Here is an 18,034-nt window from a genome sequence, read left to right on the forward strand (position 1 = left end):
CTTTTACTTTTATCTTCTACCTTATGCAAGAGTCTTGGTGATCTTCACCTTTCCATTTTATATTTTATCCTTATATATATATATCTAATTGGATGTAAGTTAGCATGAGCTATTATTGTTGACATTACCCTTGAGGAAAATGGTTGGGAGGCGAAACTATAAGCCCCTATCTTTCTCTGTGTCCGATTAAAACTCCATAACCACAAGTATTGCGTGAGTGTTAGCAATTGTGAAAGATTAAATGATAGTTGAGTATGTGGAGTTTGCTAAATCAAAGCTCTGACATAGACTCTTCCTAAAAATAAGATGAATTGCAATTGTTTGATGACTGAGAATATTGTTTGTTAGTTTTCAAGAAAGTTTATGATCTATACTTTAACATGTGAATAGCTTGTTAATTTATCATGAGAAGTTTTAGATGAGCTACTGTTATGACATGTAATGATGCTAGAAAAAGTGATTGGAATTATCATTAATCAAACTTAAGCACTTGCTAGCATTCACACTTCATAAATTATTTCTTTTATCATTTACCTACTTGAGGACGAGCAAGAATTAAGCTTGGGGATGCTGATACGTCTCCAACGTATCTATAATTTATGAAGTATTCATGCTATTATACTATCCTTCTAGGATGTTTTATATGTATTTATATGATATTTTATATGATTTTTGGGACTAACCTATTAACCTAGAGCCCAGTGCCAGTTTCTGTTTTCTCCTTGTTTTAGAGTATCGCACAAAAGGAAAACTAAACGGAGTCCAATTGACGTGCCACTTGACAGAGATCATTTTTGGACCAGAAGAAGCCCAGGGAGTACCAGAAGCAGGCCAGAAGAGTCCCGGGCTGCCCACGAGGGTGGGGGCGCGCCCCCCTGCCTCGTGGACAGCCCGGAGACCCCCCTGACATGAAATCAACGCAAAACTCTTCTATATATACCCAAACTTCCAGAAAGAAACCTAGATCGGAAGTTACGCCTCCGCAAGCCTCTGTAGCCACGAGAAGTCAATCTAGGCCCTCTCCGGCACCCTGCCGGAGGGGGCCATCATCACCGGTGGCCATGGAGGAGTATCCCGGAGGGGCCATCATCACCATGAAGGCCAAGGACCAGAGGGTGGAGGCCATGGAGGAGGAAGCACAAGGGGGAGAACCTCTCCTCCTCTCTTCCGGTGGCGCCGGAGTGCCATCGGGAGGGGAATCATCACCACGGTGATCGTCTTCATCAACATCACCATCATCATCACCATCCTCATCTCTTTTACACGGTCCACTCTCCCGCACCCCGCTGTAATCCCTACTTGAACATGGTGCTTTATGCCACGTATTATGATCCAATGATGTGTTGCCATCTTATGATGTTTTGAGTAGATATCTTTTGTCTTTGGGTTAATTGATGATCTAGATTGGTATGAGTTGTATGTTTTATTTTGGTGATGTCCTATGGTGCCCTCTGTGTTGCGCAAGCGTGAGGGACTCCCGCTGTAGGGTGTTGCAATACGTTCATGATTTTCTTATAGTGGGTTGGTGAGTGACTGAAAGACCAACCCGAGTAAGAGGGATTGTTGCGTATGGGAATAAAGAGGACTTGGTGCTTTAATGCTGTGGTTGGGTTTTACCTTAATGATCTTTAGTAGTTGCGGATGCTTGCTAGAGTTCCAATCATAAGTGCATATGATCCAAGTAGAGAAAGTATGTTAGCTTAGGCCTCTCCCTAATATGAAACTGCAATAGTGATTACCGGTCTTGTTAACGACTGCCTAGGACAATTCCGCACACCAATCCACCATTATTCCACACTCACTATTTTTAATATTTAGTAATATATTCTAACTTTATGATAACAGCACCTACTTTTATATTTTAGCTCTCCGATATCATACAAAGTTATCCTCTTCATACCCACAACATAGTTTTATTTCTCGTTGCTAGTTGGAAGCAAACGTTCGGTGTACGTAGAGTCGTAACAGTGGCAGATAGGGCTTGAGAGAATATTGATCTTACCTTTAGCTCCTTGTGGGTTTGACACTCCATACTTATCACTTCCACCTTTGGAAATTTCTACAATGATTCCTTGCACTTGGGGATTATCATCATGGAACACTTCTACGACAGCACAGGTATGACTATTTGATTCTGTCATAAATTTGTCATGGATGTACATGTATGACAAAAAACGCGACCTACTGTGACAAACACGTATCATCACGGAAGTGTCTTTTTTTGTAGTGTTGGGTAGCGGCGACCGAGGGAATTGAACCGTGGTCGGCACGGTAGGTAACGTTGTCTAGTTGCTAAAGCATCCCTCCATTGAGAGGGGAATTTCCTAGGGCTGGAATTCTGGCCGCCAGATATTTCGACTCGAAACGCGGATGCTTGACTGGTTGGGGTTGGCTAATGTGCGTACCACGCACGACACTAGAAGGACACGAGCCCGATTTTTTTAGGATCAACACGAGCCCGGGTCTGGCTGGTACGCTGTTCGGTGCTACCATTCGAGAATACGAAAGGAATCTTTTAAATTGCCGAATGAATCTATATGTATTACAATGCCTGTATTTTCCGAGCACGGTAATTGATTTATGATGAGTTCTTGAATTAGAGTGAGTTTGTGATATAGTGATCTCAACATGGATTTCACATTTCATGGTATCCCTAGTAAGTTTTTCATTGCAAATTCAAATTTAAAAGATGGACGGTATGGTGGTGAGAAAACTTTATATGTATCAAGCATATGACCACACACACACACACACACACCAATACAACAAAAATCCAGTAAGTATAGTGCGTCTATTTTTCCAAACCATGCATGTATGACACGAATTCAAAAATACTCCCTCTGTTCCTAAATATTTATCTTGTAGAGATTTCAACAAGTGACTACATACGGAGCAAAATGAGTGAATCTACACAAAAAATATGTCTATATACATCCATATGTCCCAGTCTATTTGAATTCTCTAAAAAGACAAATATTTAGGAATGAAGGGAGTAAAATATAAGCCATGCATGGTCCTCAATTCAATATTTAAAATGAACAGGAAACTGAAACATGAATATTAAGTCTAGTACTACATACATGCAAATGTTGTGTTTAGGTATCTCCATCGCCCCCCCCCCCCCCCACATACTTCATGTGTCGATTGATGTTCATTTCTTTGTTAATAGAGCTATTGGTATTCGACACATGCGCGCTCATTGCTCTTCATGTTTCGATCTCCATTTATGCCATTCCCGCCCTCACACTCTCAACAAATGTATTTCTCACACACAACCTCGTCGTGCCTTCCATGACAAACGCTCCCTCTCTCTCTCAAGACACATGTGTTGACTTTGTAAAACACCTTCTCCGTGTGCGCACACACAAAGTCTATCTAGGCCACTCTCTCGGTAACTATCTCCTCCAACCCTCACCACAGCTTCGCCGCACGATATCTTGGTGTATCGTCTTTAACATTCGAGTGTACGCTAGGCCACACTCCCTCGATCTCTCCCTCTATAAATGACTCAATTGACCTTGCTTTTCGCGTCGTTTCTCAAACACATAAACGCTCGCACTACACCTCGTACATAGGCGGAGCTATGTAGATTGTCGGGGGTGAACCCCTCGACCTTAGATAAAATTGTGAAGCTCTATTTAGGATTTTTTAGATTATATTTCTTGAACATTATATTTGTCCCCACCCTCCCAAACACCGATTGGTTGTGCACCCCCCTCCCCGGGAGAATATCATGTGCCCCCACACCTTAGATGCTATGTGATGATATGAGTTGCTTGGAGCTTGTAGATCTTAGATATAGCAGCTCACAGGATGTCTTAATATTTTTACAAGAAACCTTAATGAGTTTGAGAATCGCACACAATTTGTACAAAAACTACTCAGATGCCCTTGGATCCCATATCCAATGACCTCGAAGCTCATATCACCGTTGCATCTAAGATGAAGGAGGACCATATTCTCCTGTATGTAAGAATATCATGTGCTACCACACCTTAGATGCTTTGGTGATACAAGCTCTTCGGAGCCGTTCGATCTGTGATGCAACAACTCCTTGGTGGTTTGAATATTTTTTTGTGGAAAAGCCCCCAAAGAGTTCGGCCACTGCTTACAAGCACAAAGACTGCTCAGATGCCATTGGATCTCAAATCGAACAACCTCGAAGCTCGTATCACCATAGCATCCAAGCTGCGAGAGCACCTAATGTTTTCTCGCACGGGAGAATATGAGGTGCTCCCGCACCGTAGATTCTATGGTGATACGAGTTCCTAGAGATCTAACGGCTCACAGTAGGAGGTTTGAATGTTTTTGCAATATACGCCTCAAAGAGTTTCGGAATTGCGCAGAAAGTACAAGTACTACGCATGTGGCATCTGATCACAGATCATACGACCTAGATGCGCGTATCACCGTAGCGGCTAATTAAGCTACGGGGAGCACCTAATATGAGCTACTGGAAGCCGTTGGATCCAAGGTGCAGCGGCACACACGAGTCCTGAATGTTTTATTTGCAAAAAAAACCTTGGAGAGTTTGGAAATTGTGCATAATTACAAATACTACACACAAGCCATTGGATCTCAGATCCAACGACGTAAAAACATGTATCACCATAGCATCTAAGATGCGGGGTGGATGTAATATTCTATGCCGCTGTCATTTGTTCCTAAACTTGCAAAATACGTTTAACTGGTGCCGCTACTTCTCTAACCGCGCAAAGTGTTTGTGCAAAAAAAACCATGCTACACTGAAATATCAAAACAACACTCGGGGGTCCCACTTGTCATTGATCAAATTTGGACCTAAAACTAACAAATCTGAAAGGCGAGATTCGAACTGGCAACCTGGACTACAAAGCGTAAGTCAATAGCCTGAAACAGCAATGGTTGTTGGCTTTGTCCCATAACTTGATTTTATACAGTATTACATTGAGTAGAGTAGAGGGATTTGCTCAAAAACACGTGCACGACCGTTGACTCACTTACTGGTGGGTCCCATGTCTGTGGTCTCTCTCTCCTCTCCATATTCTAACCTTTAGATGCATGGGCACACACGAAGAGCGGCGCGAGCTTGCCGTGGTGTTAACTAAAAAAATACTTGGAAAATAGAAGAATCGCCTAGAGCAAGAGACGTTGTGGCTGGTCGAGACGGAGCTAACCACACCTATCCTCTGTGCCACGTTAGCATGATGAAGTTGTGTGGCTAGTGGGGTGTTTTCGACCGACTGGCTGGGTCCCAAGGTCGAATGATAGGTAGTACGTCTGATACAATATATTTTTACACGCTCATTTTTCCTCCGTGCTGAGACATGGCACACCCTACCGTGCGGCTTCTGGGTCCTCTCGGGTGGTGCACGCATATTTTCTTCCTTGCTGAGACGTCGGACGCCCTACCACGCGTTTTCTGGGTCCTCCTCGCTCGTAGTGCCAAAGCAAGTAAATGAGTCGTCAAATCACAAAAGACCACCTTTCCCGCTGAGTACATCAGTGAAGCACGGTTGCTAGCTAGTTGGGCTAGTGTGACAAATTAGCTAGGTCACCGACACATTTAGTTTTTCAACCCCTTTTTTTCTCTCCTTGCCGGCAGGTAAATTTAAATATCCACCGTGGCGTTGCTCTGGTCTTTGGGTGCGGCAGGCGCGGCAGGATTTTCATTTTTTATTGACGGGAGCAGGCGGGGCAACAATTAGTCATGTTGACTCCGCCTGTAAAACCCACTGCTCCCTGATGTGAAAAGTCGTTGGCTGGTGTTTTCCCATGGTGAAAACCAAAAGATTCACCCTGCTCCTAGGCTGGCTCCCTCCGCCTTCCCGTAGATTGCATTGGCTTTCAGCCGTTTCGCCCCCTTTGCTTCCTCTCCCCATTGCTTATACCTGGTTCCATGGCGGCGCACCAGATCACGGAGTCTGAGGTGAGGCGCGTGACACAGGAGCTCTAGGCCAAGGATGCGGAGCTCAGGGCCAAGGACGTGGAGCTCCGTGAGCTCGAGGAGAGGAGTGCCATGCTCCTCATTTATGTGCGGGAGTTCATGGAGCTTAAAAAGCGACAGGCGTCCACCACAAAGATGCTCGAGCGTCGGTGGTGTTGCTGCAGAAAGCGGGAGATACGATAGGCGGTCAGGTGAGCCGGCTGGAGCACGAGCAGGCCAATCGTGACGAGGTCCAGGATCGCCTCAACCACTTGGTGGACCATGTTTCCACGCACGTGTCGCGGCTGTGCGATGCCTACCGTCGTGCCAGCGCGACCATGCCGGCCGTCGGGCTAAACCCGTTCGACCACCTCGTGGACTTCAACGAGCTGCGGCTTCCTGACCTCGTCTCCTTCTTCACCAATATCTCCGAGGAGCTGAGCCGTCTCCACGCGATGGTGGGGGCAGAGCTGGAGATTGAGGGGTTGCAGGCTGCCGTCGCCATTGCCGGGCGAATCCTCTCAGGGCTCCATCACCGGAATCCATTCGTGCCATTGGACGTCGTCTTTGACGAGCTGGCTCCCATCGACCAGGAGCGGGCTCTGTGGGCTGTGGCACCCTGCATCACCAATGTCGTGCACCTCAAGAAGCAGAGGGACTTCGGTGGTGTTTAGGCGTCCTCTGTATGGGTATGTCCATGTCGCGGTGCAACATGACCGTTGGATCAAACTCAGACGGTGCTGATCAGTCACTGTAGCACAAAGCGTGTGGGTGTGTTTGGTTGCATTCTTATCTCAATATAGTTGTTCCCTCTTCGTGCATGCTCATCTCAGCACCCCTCTTCATGCATGCTCCTAGTTTATTTGTGTTAAACTACTAGTGTGGACTCATGCATCCTTGATGCACTCTGCTAAACACCCAAAAGTGGGTGGAGAAGGGAACTGTTGCTCCGATCCCATGCACCCTTCATACACCCTGCCTAACACTGATTCGTGCTTCATAAGGTTCATGTTCTGTGGAGTACTATAGCACCGTACTCTCCATGCGCTGTAGACCTAGTTCTGTTAACATTGATCTCACTGTTCATTCTCAGCCGGACAGTCAAAAAAGGGGTATGTTACATTACAGTTCATTGATACGCCTCCTATGTATCTGTAATTTATGAAGTATTCACGCCATGTTTACAACAATTTTATATGGTTTTGGTATGATTTGCATGGAACTAACCCGGACTGACGCTGTTCTCAGCAGAACTACCGTGGTGTTGTTTTTTGTGCAGAACTGAAAGTTCTCCAAATGAGCTGAAACTTTTTCACGATTTTTTTTGGAACAAAAGAGACCCCCGATGCTTCGTGGGAGGGCCAGAAGAGCCATGAGGAGGGCACAACCCACCAGGGTGCGCCTGGTGGGCCTGGCTTGCCCCGGTGGGTTGTGCTCACCTCGAGGCCCATCTTAGCGTGACACCAACGCCAAAAAATCCTATAAATAGAGAAACCATCAGAAGTTAACCTAGATCAGAAGTTCCACCACCGCAAGGCTCTATAGCCACCGAACACCAATCTTGACCCTTGCCGGCACCCTGCCGGAGGGGGGAATCATCTCCGGTGGCCATCTTCATCATCCCGACGGCCACCACGATGAGGAGGGATTAGTCCACCCTCGGGGCTGAGGGTTTGTACCAGTAGCTATGTGTTTAATCTCTCTCTCTCTCTCTCTCTCTCGTGTTCTTGAGATGTCATGATCTTGATGTATCGCGGGCTATGTTAATATAGTCGGATCATATGGTGTTTTCCCCTCTCTATCTTGTTGTGATGAATTGAGTTTGTTGATTCCCTTTGAGATTTCGTTGTTATCGGATTGAATACTTTTATGGATTTGAGAACACTTGATATATGTCTTGCAATTGAATACTCGTGGTGACAATGGGGTATCATATTGATTCACTTTATATATGTTTTGGCACTCAACTCGCGGATTCCCGAGGTGACATTGGGGTAATCTATGCATAGGGGTTGATGCACGTTCTTGTCTTTGTTTCTCCGGTAGAAATCTTGGGGCACTCTTTGAAGTTCTTTGTGTTGGATTGAGTATTATGAATATGAATTTGCTTTGGTGTTATTTTAGTATGAACTATAGGATAGATCGAACGGAAAGAATAGGTTTGTGTTATTTTAGTAGGAACTCTTGAATAGATCGAACGGAAACAATAGCTTTGAGGTGGTTTCGTACCCTACAAACTATTTATTCTTATGTTCTCTGCTAGATAGGAACTTTGGAGTGATTCTTCATCGCACGTCGAGGGATGGTTATATGATCCAATTATATTAGCATTGTTGAGAGATTGCACTAGCGAAAGTATGGACCCTAGGCCTCATTTTCAGGCATTGCAATACCGTTTTTGTGCCCGTTTACTATTTGCTACCTTGTTGTTTTTATTTATTCAGATTACAAAAATATATTTCTACCATCCATATTACACTTTTATCACCATCTCTTCGCCGAACTAGTGCACCTATACAATTTGCCATTGTATTGGGTGTGTTGGGGACACAAGAGATTTCTTGTATTTCGTTGCAGGGTCGTTTGAGAGAGACCATCTTCATCCTACACCTCTCACGGATTGATAAACCTTAGGTCATCCACTTGAGGGAAAATTGCTACTGTCCTACAAAACTCTGCGCTTGGAGGCCCAACACGTGTCTACAAGAATAAAGTTGCGTAGTAGACATCATTCATATAGTTGACATGCGCACAACATCATTTGTTATCGTCATATCTTACTACACTAGCAAAAAGATTATGTAGTACTGACATATGAACCATTGCACATACCTAGTAGCAAGGGCACTGTGTAAGTTCAAGTGACTGCCGTGTTTCGCACTCCTCCGTCGTAAGAGTGGAAACGCTTGTTGTAATCATTTTTTTCTTCAAAAACAGTGGACACGCTCTACCATGCGAATCGTCCTCAACGGTCGTCGGGAACCTTGCTACACACTTTCACCGATGCGTGGGACAACCAGCATCGGGGTCCACTAGCCATGCACTAAATTACTCCGTACTAGAGTGCACAACTGCATGGTAGACTACCCCGATCGAAGCGTCGCAGTAATGCCCAATGAGCCGTCAAATCACAAAACCCCCATGAGGGAGTCCTGGACTAAGGGGTCCTCGGGCGTCTGACCTGTTATCTATGGGCCGGATTGATGGGCTATGGAGACACGAAGACCGAAGCCTATACCCGTGTCCGGACTGGGCTCTCCTTGGCGTGGAGGCAAGCTAGGCAACTATGAAGATTCCCTCCTATGTAACCGACTCTATGTAAACCCTAGATCCCTCCGGTGTCTATATAAACCGGAGGGCATAGTCCGGATAGGACAGATTCATTAACATATACTCATAGGCTAGACTTCTAGGGTTTAGCCATTACGATCTCGTGGTAGATCAACTCTTGTACACTCATATTCATCAAGATCAATCAAGCAGGAAGTAGGGTATTACCTCCATAGAGAGGGCCTGAACCTGGGTAAACATTGTGTCCCCCGTCTCCTGTTACCATCGATCCTAGACGCACAGTTCGGGACCCCCTACCCGAGATCCGCCGGTTTTGACACCGACATTGGTGCTTTCAGTGAGAGTTCCACTGTGCCGTCGATGAAAGGTTCGATGGCCCCTTCGATCGTCAGTAATGACGTTGTCCAGGGAGAAACTTTTCTCCCCGGACAGATCTTCATATTTGGCAGCTTCGTACTGCGGGCCAACTCGCGTGGCCATCTGGAGCAGATCGACGGTTACGCCCCTGGCCATCAGGTCAGATTCGGAAGCTTGAACTACGTCACGGATATCCGTAGATATTTGATCTTCAATGGATTCGAGACCGCGGCAGTTGTTTCCCCGTGCTCCGATGAACATGACTTAAATCTGTTATCGGACTACGTCCAGGAGATGGATCTTGTTGCTGCAATGGCTTCAGAACCGAAGCAGACCATGCCCTCCGAAGCCACGAAGCCTACGGCGTTGGAGCCGTACACGGACTCGACATCCTGCAATGCTTGTGTCAATGGGACTCCGGAGTCGTATCCGGCCATACGTTCCGGACCAGATGCGCCTGCGAACACCGAGCTGGATCGGTTATCGATTTTCAAATTTAGCGCCGCGGACATCTTCCAGCATTCGCCTTGGGGTGACGTACTAAACACTTTGAAGAAATTGTCCTTGGAGGAAGACTCACAGCCGAACTATGTTCGGTTCGAGCTAGAGGCCGATGACGAGGAATTTTGCTTCCCACCCGCCACCCACTTCATAGCCACCGTCGATGATTTAACCGACGTGCTTGACTATGGCTCCGAAGACATCGACGATATGGACGACGATGCCAACAAGGAGCAAGGCCAAGACCCGCCATTTACTGGACGCTGGACGGCCACCTCTTCGTATGACGTGTACATGGTTGATACACCCAAAGGATCTGGCGACGACAAAGAAGTGCCAGACGCGAATAAACCCTCTGAGACACAATCCAAGCGCCGACGCCCCAAACGCCGCTCTAAGCCTCAACGTTCCAAAGATGGCAACACCGGCACCAGAGAAAACAGCACTCCGGGCGACGCCGAAAACAATGAAGACCCTATCGGAGCTACGTCCGATCAGGAGGAAAACGGCAACCAGCAGGATAACCCTGATGAACAGGCCATAGAAGATGACCCGGAGGACGATAGCTATCATCCACCCTCCGAGGAAGAGACAAGCCTCGGCAACAACGATTTCATCATGCCTAAGGATCCTCTGGAGTAGGAGCGCTTTAAGCTACATCTCAGAGCCACTGCAAGGAGCCTGAAAAAGAACCAGCAGTAGCTTCAAGCTGAACAAGACTGCTCGTCGACAGATGGACTGATGTCCTGACAACGGAAGAATACTTCCTCAAGCGCACAGCCAAGAGCTACCCGAAACGCAGACTGCTACCTCAATTTGATGAGGAGCCACCCGAGCACATATCTCTCCCGCGTAATGCGGAACAACCACCGCGTGGTCGAGACAGGGCGGCCGACCAGCCACCACGCGGTCGGGATAAAGCGGCCACTCAGGCCGAATAGCAGCCTGCCCAACCGCCCCGTAAAAATAAAGACGGAAGAGTTCGGGGTCACACGTATGACCTCCGGCAGATCCTGGACAATAGAACAGGACATACAAGATCGATCTACGGATCGCGAGGACGTGCCTCGAGGCACGAAGACGGCTACCTATTCGGACGCGACAAACCTAACCACGCCCGGTCCGAATGTCGCAGACGGACTCCATCAGAGCTACGCCGTGACACGGCCCGGTATAGAGGTGCCGCACACCCTCTCTGCTACACAGACGAGGTACTGGATCACGAATTCCCTGAAGGATTCAAGCCTATCAATATTGAATCATACGACGGCACAACCGATCCCGCAGTATGGATCAAGGATTTCATCCTCCACATCCACATGGCTCGAGGAGATGATCTCCACGCCATTAAATACCTCCCACTGAAGCTCAAAGGGCTAGCTCGGCACTGGCTTAACAGCCTGCCTGAAAATTCTATCAGAAGCTGGGAGGACTTAGAAGAAGCTTTCCTAGACAACTTCCAAGGAACTTATGTCCGGCCACCTGATGCCGATGACTTAAGCCACGTAGTTCAATAATCTGGCGAATCAGCCAGAAAATTCTGGACTAGGTTCCTAACCAAAAAGAACCAGATCGTTGACTGTCCGGATGCCGAGGCCTTAGCAGCCTTCAAACACAGCATCCGTGACGAATGTCTAGCACGCCACCTCGGCCAAGAAAAACCGAAGTCCATGGCAGCCCTCACGACACTCATGACCCACTTTTGCGCGGGAGAGGATAGTTCGCTAGCTCGTAGTAACGACACGGCCAACGAAACAAGCCCCTCCGAGGCCAAGAACAGCACCGGTAAGCTCCGGCGCAGCAGAAACAAACGCCGAAGCAACTACGATAACACCGATGACACAACAGTTCATGCCGGATTCAGTGGCTCCAAGTCCGGCCAGCGAAAGAGGCCCTATAAAAGGAGCAACGAAAGACCATCCAGCTTGGACCGCATACTCGATCATCCCTGGCAAATACATGGCACCCCAGACAAATCGGCTAACCATACTAATAGAGATTGCCGGGTCTTTAAACAAGCCAGCAAGGTAAATAGCAGAAGCAAAGAAGGGGGATCACAAAGTGAGGACGAGGACGAAGAGCCCCGGCAGCCGAACACTGGAGTGCAGAAGAAATTTCCCCCTCGAGTCAAGACGGTGAACATGATATACGCTACACACCCCCCCCAAAAGGGAGCGTAAGCAAGCACTCAGGGACGTCTACGCGGTAGAGCCAGTCGCCCCTAAATTCACTCCATGGTCATCATTTCCGATCACCTTTGATCGTCGAGATCACCCAACTAGCATCGGCATGGCGGTTCAGGGGCACTGATCCTCGACCCAATCATCGATGGATTTCACCTGACTCGAGTCCTAATGGAACGGTGGTAGCAGCCTCAACCTACTCTATCAGGACACAGTGCGTAAAATGGGCATCGACCCCTCACGAGTCAAGCTCACGAAGACTACCTTTAAAGGAGTCATACCAGGCGTAGAGGCCCGTTGTACAGGCTCAGTTTCGCAGCGGCTAATCTTCGATATCGTCCCATTTCGCAGCGGCTACCACGCACTGCTCGGACGAACCGCATTCGCTAGGTTCAACGCGGTGCCGCATTATGCTTATCTCAAGCTCAAGATGCCCGGTCCACGTGGCGTCATTACAGTAAATGGAAACACGGAACGCTCCCTCCATACAGAGGAGCACACCGCCGCCCTAGCAGCAGAAGTACAGAGTGGCCTTCTCAAGCAGCACTATAATCCGGCTGTCGAGCCCGTGGACATCATCAAGAGGGTCCGTACTACACTGCAGCAGGACAGCTCGGCCCGTCACGGGCCAAACTAGCAATTTGGCCTCCGTCCCAGCCCTGACAAGGCAATGGTATTAGTCCCGCGCGCATATAAACTACGCACTCGAAACCCCATGGGTACTGACGGAGGCACAACACGCTCGCGATCCAAAGTTCGGCTTGATAGATGCTGGGATTCGCACGCTTTCGCTTTTTCATTTTCTGGGTTTTCTTCTCTTTTCAAGGCCTATACGGACTACCTGCTTGCAGAACACACCAAGGAGGCGAGGAGCTTTGGCGTACAAGGGAACCCCCAGGTGGCTTCTAATAAACGATTACCATACTTGTTTTACATACCCGCATGCAGCTCGCCCTTGGTTACAGCATTTTCAATAGCCTTACTTGCTTATCGCATTACTTGTACAAAGTACGCCTCGACGTACTGATTACATCACAATGGTGAATAAATGGTGGCGTCAGCTCATTAATTAATTTTTCTGTTTTCTCACCTCAGTATCTATTACTCATTGCACGCGTACACCATGGTACGTATTAATATGCCAGGGGCTTCATTACACCCCGCATCACGGCAATAAAAGTCCGAACACTTTTACAGTATAGTTCGGCACCCCGAACTTATAGCATTATATGCATCGGCTCCGAATCATGTCTTTGGTCAATTGTTGGGTTGCCCAGCTCCTGTGCTTACTACCTTACGTTCCGCTATATCGGCTAGGGTAGTAAAGGGAGAACTACTGCGATTGTGTCCCGGTTCTTCCGGACGAGCACCTCAGTAGAGAAAGCCGAAAACTGACTGTAATGATGTGGCGACAGCCGGTCAGCTGTTCGCGAGGTTCCAAATTGTTGGAGGTTTTTCCCGCCTTTTGCGAGGAATCGGTTCTTCCGATTAGGCGTGTATAACGCCCCTAATTCGGCCTTCCGAACACCAGGGGCTTCGCCAACTTTATTCATTGTCAAACTCCTATGGCTAAGTGAGGGCGGTAAAGGCCGCATAGTCTGATTGCCTTGTTTGTTGCGCTAAACACCTCCTTTAAGGACCAGAATGTGGAGTAAAGAGTGTTTAGATTTATCCCGAGCAACCCCGTACTATCTACGTGGGGGCAGAAGCTGACGACTGGTCATCTCTCAGATCTAATAAATGGCCGCACAGGATGTAAAATTCAAAATCATCAACATTATATTGCATAACATCTTTGTTCCATATTACAGGGCAAGATAATATAGATGTTCTCATGGGAATATAATATCCTTCGAACACTGCTCCGCCGCAAGGCGGGACCCCTCCAAGACACCATCAAAATAGTGCTCGGGTCGACGATGCTCCTTGCCCTCCGGCGGCCCCTCGGTCATCAGCTTCTTGTCATCTAGCTTCGCCCAATGCGTCTTGACGCGGGCAAAGGCCATACACGCACCTCAATGCAGACCGACCGCTTCACGGCTTCGAGCCACGGACAGGCACTCACCAGCCGCTGCACCAGTCCGAAGTAGCTGCCAGGTACGGGATCGGCAGGCCACTGCCGGACTATCAAGTCCTTCATGGCTAGCTCTGCCAACCTGTGCAGCTCGACCAACTGCTTTAGCTGGTCGCTGAAGGACGCCGGATGTTCGGATCCCAGATATTGGGACCAGAATAGCTTCTCCATAGACATCCCTTCTTCGACTTTGTAATGCTCGGTAGCATCGGATACACTGTGCGGCAGATCCGTAAACGCCCCTGGAAAATCCAAATTCAGGATAAGTACAAGGAACGTTCCTTCTATATACTTGCTATGCATGGTGAAAGGCTTACCTGCCGTAATCTCGTTGGCTGCCTGAATTTTCTGGAGGGCGCTCTAGGCTTCGGCTCGCGCATCCTGCGCGCTCTGGCGGACCTTCGCCAATTCGGACTCTTGCGCCTCACACTTACGCTCCAGGGACTCAAATCTCTCTATCGCGCCCTGGAGCTGTTGCTGCGCTTCGACAACCCGGGCCTCGTGCTTCTCGCGCGAGACGCGTTCCTTGGCCGCTTTGTCCCCGGCCTTGGCTAGCGCCTTCTTAAGTGTTGCCACCTCGGTCGTGGCCCCTAATACAGTTTCTGGCACTTTAGTCCAGTCGGACTATTCATTTTTTAGAAATATACCCACAGGTTACTGCATACCTTGGCTAACCTCCAGCTGCTTCTTCACGAGGCCGAGTTCATCCTCGGTCCGCTCTAGTTTCTGCTTCAGTCCGGAGACCTCCGCAGCTTGAGCAGTGGCAGCCTGTAGCGATACCTGCTTATTCACATAGACAAATCACATTAGACTCCTGCGATTTTTGATCCTCTGTTCGGCGTTTCATCCTGAACACCAAACAGAGCATCAGGGGCTACTGTCTATACTATGATATTTTTCTTACAATCACATTACTTACCTCAAAGCCTGTTAGAAGGCTAGTGCAGGCTTCGGCCAATCCGCTTTTAACGGACTGAACCTTCTCTATTACCGTGTCCATAAGGACACGATGTTCATCCATGATAGAGGCGCCTTGTAGCGCCTCCAGCAGATTATCCGGTGCCTCTGGTTGGATAGAGGTCACCGGTGGAACAGGCACACCCCCTCCTTGTGGGGAATGTAGTTCGCTGGACCCTGGAGCCGTATAGGTTTCCGGAACGGTGTCCGGCTGAGGTCCGAAGGGAACTCGGGCCCCATCACCAGTCCCCATGGGGGATTTTTCCCCCATGTGTCCGGCGTCCGAGGAGTCATCCTGGGGCGTCACCCCAATGATCTCCGGAACCTCCTCCCGGCCGGGGAAAGTCTTTTTGGACACCACCTCGTCATCACCCTTGGGTGAGATGGAATGAGCAGGCGGCTGAGACATGCTGGCCATCTCCTCCATGTCCAGCGAATCCTCTGTCGAGGATCGCGGAGAGCCATCGCACACCGGACTGCAATGACAAAGTTTACAATATGTCAATAGTACAAACCAGAAAGGCGAGACGTTTGCGAATTCTGGTACTTACGAAGCGGGCTGAGGCTTGGTCCGGCGAGGTCATTCCAGACTGCTATCGACATCCCACGCGGAGTTCTCCGCGAGGGAGCCTTTAACCCTCTTAGGCGTTTTCGCCTCTGGGCTTGTGGGGGCCGCCCTCTTCTTCCTCCCCGCCTCTGGTGGGGAGTCGCTTTCTTCCTCCTCTTCATCATCATCGTCAGCAGATGAAGAGGAAGTCTCGCTTCCGGACGTCACATCCGGAGTGCTTCGCCGGCGAAGGCCCTTCTTGGCCCCTGGGGCCGCCTTCTTAGCTGTCTTGTCTGGCACCTCATAAGTTGCAGGGAACAACATCTTCTCCAGTAATGGAAACACTTGGTCCTCAGGCAGCAGAGCCGGAAAGTTGATCTCCTCTGCTATCTTGATCCAGGCTTGGAAACAGGGAAAGGAAACTTAAATTTCCCCTAAAAATATACTAGTAGGGGGTACTCCTTGAAAACATTAAAGAAACTGACCGAGTTGGGCTGGCGTTTCAAGCTAAGCCCACGATCATCGGTCGTAGGCAGTGGCGTCTCGCCGGCCTTGAAAAGCGCCTTCCAGATTTCTTCATGCGTCGTGCCGAAGAGCTCTAGCAGCGTCTGGTGCTTGGCCGGATCGAACTCCCACAAATAACAAGTCCGGCGTTGGCATGGAAGGACCCGACGGATAAGCATGACCTGGACCACGTTGACGAGCTTGATTTTCCTATCTATCATGTTCTGGACGCACGTCTGGAGCCCAGTCAACTCGCCTGAATAGCCCCAGGTTAGGCCCCTCTCTTGCTAGGAAGTGAGCCGCATCGGGATTCCGGATCGGAATTCGGGGGCCGCCGCCCAGTTGGCGTCGCGTGGCTCGGTGATGTAGAACCACCCCGATTGCCACCCCTTCACCGTCTCCGCAAACGAGCCTTCGGGCCAGGTGACATTGGGCATCTTGCCCACCATGGCGCCTCCGCACTCTGCTTGTTAACCGCGCAGTACCTTCGGCCTCACATTGAAGGTCTTCAGGCATAGTCCGAAGTGAGGTGGGATGCGGAGAAAAGCCTCACAAACGATGATAAACACCGAAATGTTGAGGATGAAGTTAGGGGCTAGGTCATGAAAATCCAGCCCATAGTAGAACATCAACCCGCGGACGAATGGGTGAAGAGGGAACCCGAGCCCGCGGACGAAATGTGTGAGGAACACGACCCTCTCGTGGGGCTCGGGAGTGGGGACGATCTGTCCCTTGGCCGGGAGTCGATGAGCGATCTCTTTGGCCAAATATCCGGCTTCCCGGAGCTCCTTGATGTCCTTCTTCTTGACAGAAGAGGCCATCCACTTACCTCCAGCTCCGGATCCGGACATCTTCGGAGTACTTTCTCGAACTAGGGAAAAGTTGGAGCTTGGGCGCTGGAGCTCTCGGACGGAAGGGTTGAGGAAGAGAAAGGGCATGGGTGAAAGAGGGGAATCCTTACTCCCATATAGAGGTTGTGAATGTCAAACGCCTCCCCACTCGCCTTAAACTCGCCTGTTCCCAAGGGCTGTATAAATGGCACGGTTAGGTTACCCATGCTTGCATTGATGAGAATCCCGCAATAAGGGGACAGGATCTGTGCTTCGACGAGACGTGCCAGTAGCAACCGCGTCTTGAAACGTGGTATGGCGGATAAAAAAACGGTTCAAGATTATGGCCGAACAGACATAATGTCATGCTGTAAAGAGCTGTCAGCAGATTAGACTCGTGTAAAAATATGTATATTCTCTCTGCGATTATGCATGGTGTGTGACAGGTCCGGATACAATCATGACATCCAAAGAACATCTTGGAGTTTGGAAGAAGGGGAACCCGCCTTGCAATGCCGAAGACAATCTGTGCGCCAGACTCCTCGTCATTGAAGCCATGTTCAGGGGCTACTGAGGGAGTCCTGGACTAAGGGGTCCTCGGGCGTCCGGCTGTTATCTATGGGCCGGACTAATGGGCTGTGAAGACACGAAGACCGAAGATTCCCTCATATGTAACCGACTCTATGGCGTGGAAGGCAAGCTAGGCGATCAACTATGAAGATTCCCTCATATGTAACCGACTCTATGTAAACCCTAGATCATTCCGGTGTCTATATAAACTGGAGGGCATAGTCCGGATAGGACAGATTCATTACCATATACTCATAGGCTAGACTTCTAGGGTTTAGCCATTACGATCTCGTGGTAGATCAACTCTTGTAACAC

Source organism: Triticum aestivum, chromosome 5D (genome assembly GCF_018294505.1).
Source record: "Triticum aestivum cultivar Chinese Spring chromosome 5D, IWGSC CS RefSeq v2.1, whole genome shotgun sequence".
Lineage (NCBI taxonomy): Eukaryota > Viridiplantae > Streptophyta > Magnoliopsida > Poales > Poaceae > Triticum > Triticum aestivum.